This window comes from Heterodontus francisci, chromosome 35 (genome assembly GCF_036365525.1).
Source record: "Heterodontus francisci isolate sHetFra1 chromosome 35, sHetFra1.hap1, whole genome shotgun sequence".
NCBI classification, from domain to species: Eukaryota; Metazoa; Chordata; class Chondrichthyes; order Heterodontiformes; family Heterodontidae; genus Heterodontus; species Heterodontus francisci.
Window position 1 is genome coordinate 19,978,224 of NC_090405.1, and position 6,770 is coordinate 19,984,993.

The following is a 6,770-nucleotide window of genomic DNA, read 5'->3' on the forward strand; positions in this document are numbered from 1 at the left end:
GGGGATCTACACACAGCTTGATGCAACCGCACACGAAGGTGGTCATCAGGATGAGGGCCACGTTGGGTACATTTTTCCCGCCCTTGTCCAGAGATTTGAACATCGTGTCCCTCCGGACCCGGTCCATTTTAGATCCCCAGACGAAGCGGAAAATGGCTCGGGTGACTGCCACGGCGCAGGAGTGGGGTATGGGCCAGACCTGCGCCACGTAGGGCAACAACGTGAGCGCCTCGCACCTGATGACCAGGTTCTTACCCAAAATGGAGAGAGCTCGCTGCCCCCACATGCCCAACTTTTGTCGTACCTTGGCTACTCGCTCCTCCCATGTTTTGGTGCACGCCCCGGCCCTTCCGAACCATATCCCCAGCACCTTCAGGTAATCTGACCTGACGGTGAAGGGGACAAAGGATCGGTCAGCCCAGTTCCCAAAGAACATGGCCTCGCTCTTGCCATGGTTAACTTTGGCTCCCGAGGCCAGTTCGAACTGGTCGCAGATGCTCATCAGTCTGCGCACGGACAGCGGATCCGAGCAGAAAACGGCGACGTCATCCATGTACAGGGAGGTTTTGACCTGAGTGCCTCCGCTGCCTGGGATTGTCACCCCTCTTATGCTCGCATCCTTCCTAATAGACTCAGCAAAGGGTTCAATACAGCAAACAAACAAGACCGGGGACAGAGGACAGCCCTGTCTGACTCCAGATTTGATCGGGAAACTTTCAGATTACCACCCGTTCATTGAGACTGCGCGACTGATGTTTGTGTAGAGCAGTTGGATCCAATTGCAGATTCCCTCCCCAAACCCCATTTTGGAAAGCACGTCCATCATGTAGATGTGCGATATCCTGTCAAAAGCCTTCTCCTGGTCCAGGCTGATGAGGCAGGTGTCCACCCTCCTGTCCCGTACGTAGGCGATCGTATCCCTGGGTAGTGCGAGACTATCAGAGATCTTCCTGTCGGGTACAGTACAGGTCTGATCGGGGTGAATCACCAACTCCAGAGCAGACTTGACTCGACTGGCTATGACTTTGGACAGAATCTTGTCATCAACATTAAGCAGTGAGATGGGCCGCCAATTTCTGATTTCTGCCCTCTCCCCCTTCTGCTTGTAAATGAGCGTGATGATGCCTTTTCTCATGGATTCTGACATGCTGCCGGCCAGGAGCATACTCTCGTATACTTCCAGCAGGTCCGGGCCAACCCAGTCCCACAGGGCCGAGTACAACTCGACCGGTAAGCCGTCGCTCCCGGGAGTTTTACTCGTCTCGAAAGGCTCGACGGCCTTTGTCAGCTCGTCCAGAGTTAGCGGCTTGTCCAGTCTCTCCCTCCTGCTGTCATCTAAGACCTCTGTGATAGATGACAGGAAGGACTGGGAGGCTCTGCTGTCTGTGGGCTTCGCGTCATACAGCCCAGCACAAAAGGATTTGCTGATCCTTAGTATGTCGGACTGCGAAGACGTTACCGAGCCATCTTCTTCCTTCAGGCTGCTGATAACAGAGCTCTCTCTGTGTACCTTTTGGAAGAAGTAACGCGAGCACGTCTCATCCTGCTCGATGGAGCGGACTCTGGACCGGAAGATGATCTTGGAGGCCTCCTTGACAAAGAGCGAGGCCTGCTGGCTCTTCACCTCTTGGAGGTCCTCCTTGACCTTGACCCCCATTGACTGCAACCGGAGTAGATTTTGCATAATTTTCTGGAGTCGGGACAGTTCCCTCTGTCTCTCTCTCTCGCCTTCTGAACACCTTTGTGGATGAAGAACCTCTTGATGTTCTCCTTAATCGCTTCCCACCAGTGAACTGGAGACTCAAAGAGGGGTTTCACGGTCCTCCAACCTTTGTAATCCCTTTTGAGTTCCTCAACGTGCTCTGGGGTCAGCAGTGTAGCATTGAGTTTCCACGTCCCTCTGCCAACCCGCTGGACGTCCTGTAAGTGACAGTCGGCCAGTAAGAGGCAGTGGTCGGAGAAGAACACCGGCTTGACGTCGGTGGATCCGACCGTGACAGCACGAGACACAAACAGGAAGTCAATCCTGGAACGGGCAGACCCGTCCGATCTTGACCATGTGTATCTGCGCTGCGCTCCGTCTGCAGGTTTGCTGAAGACGTCGTGCAGTTTGGCATCTTTAACTGTTTCTATTAGGAATCTGGACGTAGCGTCCAGTTTGCTGTCGTCACTGCCGGATCGTCCAGCCGCATTGATGATGCAGTTGAAGTCACCGCCTAGGATGACCGGCCTGGACGTCGCCAGCAGCAGTGGGAGCTGCTGGAAGACGGTCAGCCGCTCGCTGCGTTGTACCGGGGCGTACACGTTGATCAACCGGAGCGGAGCGTTGTTGTACATCACGTCTGCTATGAAGAGGCAGCCGCCCACCACCTCCTTAACTTCGGAGATGGTGAAGTTACCTCCCCGCAGCAGAATACCCAGGCCGGAGGAACGGCAGTCATTACCCCCCGACCAGATCGATGGCCCGTGGGACCACCATCGCGACCACTGCCTGTAGGTGCTGAGGTGTGGTATTCCACACTCCTGCAGAAACAGTAGGTCAGCTTTGACCTTGGCAAGGTAATCCAAGGTTGAAACACATCGCGTAGTAGATTTAATGCTACGCACATTAATGGAAGCAATTCTTACACCCATTTTTTACTAAAAATTAGTTGTTGCTTCCCATACCATTTGTCCTCGCTAGTCCCAGTCCTTCCCCTTCGGGATGTTCCTGCATACCCATCGTGTGCGCAAGCAGTTTCACGTTGATTGGGCTCAGAAACCCCTCCTGATTTTTCATGCAGGGTTTGTTCCGCTCGGGTGACATCGGGGGGGTCTTGTAGGCAGAGAGCATTGGGTTGTCCTCAGCTGCTTCCATCTGTTCCTCCTCGAAAACATCACAGCTCCCGGTCTCCCGGAGCTCAGGTGCGCCAGACGTGTCTTTGCTCCCGGTGTCCCGGAGCTGAGATGCGTTGGCCACGTCGTTACGTGTGGGGCATTGGGGTTGGGCCACGCCAGGCCCATCACAGATTCCAGTGCCCGGGGGCTGGGATGCTTTATCATCCATCTCGGAGTTCTGCCGCCTCTTTTGAAGGGGCTGTCATTCCAGCATTTCCCCGTCCAGTGAAGAGGAGTTGTTGCAGTCTGATTCAGAAGAGAGCCTCCTCTTGCCACTGGTTTGGGTGGTGGCTTTGGGATGTTTTTTCTTTGTGGTTTTCCTCTGGACCACTTGCAACTGACCTGTTTGTGTAGATAGGCTGACTGGAGGGGAAGCTATGTTGGATTTGGTGCTTGGCAATGAACAAGGCCAGGTGGCAGATCTCTCGGTGGGAGAGCATTTCGGTGATAGTGATCACAACTCCCTGACCTTTACTATCGTCATGGAGAGGGACAGGAGCAGACGGGATGGGAAAATATTTAATTGGGGGAGGGGGAATTACAATGCTATTAGGCAGGAACTGGGGTGCATAAATTGGGAACAGATGTTCTCAGGGAAATGCACGACAGAAATGTGGAGGTTGTTTAGGGAGCACTTGCTGCGACTGCTGGATAGGTTTGTCCCGATGAGGCAAGGAAGGGATGGTAGGGTGAAGGAACCTTGGATGACAAGAAATGTGGAACAGCTAGTCAAGCGGAAGAAGGAAGCTTACTTAAGGTTGAGGAAGCAAGGATCAGACAGGGCTCTAGAGGGTTACAAGGTAGCCAGGAAGGAACTGAAGAATGGACTTAGGAGAGCTAGAAGGGGACATGAAAAAGTCTTGGCGGGTAGGATTAAGGAAAATCCCAATGCGTTCTACACTCATGTGAGGAACAAGAGGATGGTCAGAGTGAGGGTAGGGCCGATCAAGGATAGTGGAGGGAACTTGTGCCTGGAGTCGGAGGAGGTAGGGGAGGTCCTAAATGAATACTTTGCTTCAGTATTCACTAGTGAGAGGGACCTGGTCGTTTGTGAGGACAGCGTGAAACAGGCTGATATGCTCGAACAGGTTGATGTTAAGAGGGAGGATGTGCTGGAAATTTTGAAAGACATGAGGACAGATAAGTCCCTGGGGCCAGACGGGATATACCCAAGGATATTAAGGGAAGTGAGGGAAGAGATTGCCGCGCCTTTGGCGATGATCTTTGCGTCCTCATTGTCCATTGGAGTAGTACCAGATGATTGGAGGGTGGCAAATGTTATTCCCTTGTTCAAGAAAGGGAATAGGGATAACCCTGGGAATTATAGACCAGTCAGTCTTACGTAGGTAGTGGGCAAATTATTGGAGAGGATTCTGAGAGACAGGATTTATGATTAGTTGGAAAAGTATAGTTTGATTAGAGACAGTCAGCATGGCTTTGTGAGGGGCAGGTCATGCCTCACAAGCCTTATTACATTCTTTGAAGATGTGACAAAACACATTGATGAAGGAAGAGCAGTGGATGTGGTGTATATGGATTTCAGCAAGGCGTTTGATAAGGGTCCCCATGGTAGGCTCATTCAGAAAGTAAGGAGGCATGGGATACAGGGAAAGTTGGCTGTCTGGATACAGAATTGGCTGGCCCATAGAAGACAGAGGGTGGTAGTAGATGGAAAGTATTCAGCCTGGAGCTCGGTGACCAGTGGTGTTCCGCAGGGATCTGTTCTGGGACCTCTGCTCTTAGTGATTTTTATAAATGACTTGGATGAGGAAGTGGAAGTCTGGGTTAGCAAGTTTGCCGATGACACGAAGGTTGCTGGAGTTGTGGATAGTGTGGAAGGCTGTTGTAGGTTGCAACGGGACATTGATAGGATGCAGAGCTGGGCTGAGAAGTGGCAGATGGAGTTCAACCTGGAAAAGTGTGAAGTGATTCATTTTGGAAGGTCGAATTTGAATGCAGAATACAGGCTAAAAGACAGGATTCTTGGTAGTGTGGGGGAACAGAGGGATCTTGGGGCCCATGTCCATAGATCGCTCAAAGTTGCCACCCAAGTTGATAGGGTTGTTAAGAAGGCGTATGGTGTGTTGGCTTTCATTAACAGGGGGATTGAGTTTAAGAGCCGCGAGGTTATGCTGCAGCTCTATAAAGCCCTGGTTCGACCACACTTGGAATATTGTGTTCAGTTCTGGTCGTCTCATTATAGGAAGGATGTGGAAGCTTTAGAGAGGGTGCAGAGGAGATTTATCAGGATGCTGCCTGGACTGGAGGGCATGTCTTATGAAGAAAGGTTGAGGGTGCTAGGGCTTTTCCCATTGGAACGAAGAAGGATGAGAGGTGACTTGATAGAGGGGTACAAGATGATGAGAGGCATAGATAGAGTGGATAGCCAGAGACTTTTTCCCAGGGTGGAAAGGGCTATCACCAGGGGGCATAATTTTAAGGTGATGGAGGTAGGTTCTTTACACAGAGACTGGTGGGTGCGTGGAATGCACTGCCAGCGGTGGTAGTAGAAGCAGATACATTAGGGACATTTAAGCGTCTCTTGGATAGGTACATGGATGATAGTAGAATGAAGGGTATGTAGGTAGTTTTGATCTTCGAGTAGGTTAAAGGTTCGGCACAACATCGTGGGCCGAAGGGCCTGCACTGTGCTGTACTGTTTTATGTTCTATGTTCTATAACACAGGTGTTGGGAGGCTCAGCCTGGCTACGCAATGTTACAAGGACGCTGAGTGACACCATCGACAACGGGACAGAGAGAAAAACACACAGAAAACTAATAGACTGTGAGGAAGCAAAAGTGAGGAACGGAGAGAGAGAGACAGACAACGAAACTGAGATGGAGAAACAAGGCATTTGTATGATTGTGTTCTCCCTGTTGTGTAACGGTATTTCCTGTTGTGTAAATATGTTTTCTGTTGTGTAAAGATGTACCCTGTTGTTGTGTAAAGGTTTTCCCTGTTATTGTTTTATTTTCTGTTGCTGACCGTCTCCTCACTGTGACCATTTGTCCTGGTTTTATTGTGGCCAACATCACCATCTGGTGGTGGAGAGGAGGCTCTGCAGGAAGGGGTTGACAAAGTGGGAGAGACTCGGCTGGTCCGTGTTTGTAGTTTGTGTTCGTGTGAGCACAAGTGATTTGTTACTGATTGATGTGTTCACTGGAAGGAAAAAGCTGATCGCAATCAAGCGCATTTTGTTATTATGGGGAAACACTTGATGTTTTGAAAGTGAACTGTTTGTATTATTACCAAACATAAATAGCAGAGAATGGTTTCGATCCATCGACCTCTGGGTTATGGGCCCAGCACGCTTCCGCTGCGCCACTCTGCTAACTGTTTGTTTAAATTTTAGCTGCCCGTTAGTGAAATATGTTCATTTCCCCAATGTTTTTATATAAATAGGATTGCAGTCGGATTTCACAAGAATCCCGGACTCAGCAACACACGTGCTGACGGACTCACCCTCACTGCACAATGACACAAGGACACAGAGTAACAGCACCGACAATGAGACAGGCAGAGAAAGACACACAGAAAACCAGGAAGATATTATCAGGACCCAGAAGGGAACAAACAGAGAAAGGTATTGAGCAAACCAGCAAGAGACAGCGAAAGACTGATGATTTATGTAATTGTGTTCTCTGTTGTGTAAAGATGTCCCTTGTGTTCTTTTAAAGATATTTCCTGCTGTGTAATATGTTCTCTGTTGTGTTACTGTATTCGCTGTTGTGTAAAGATGTTCTCTGTTATTGTGTAAAATGGTTCCCTGTTGGGTAAAGATCTTCTCAGTTGTGTAAATATGATCCGTCTTGTGTAAAAGTGTTCCCGGTTGTTTAAATATGTTCCCTGCTCTGTAATGTAGAGCTGAGTCTGCACTAATGGAATTGCTAC

At 50.0% G+C, this 6,770-nt stretch overlaps 1 non-coding gene across 1 annotated transcript; it reads right to left on the reverse strand.

Moving 5' to 3' along the window:
- Positions 1–6,138: 6,138 nt before the first annotated feature.
- On the reverse strand, positions 6,139–6,210 carry trnam-cau (transfer RNA methionine (anticodon CAU)). The gene has a single exon. It is a non-coding gene; the product is annotated as a tRNA-Met (tRNA).
- Positions 6,211–6,770: the final 560 nt, after the last annotated feature.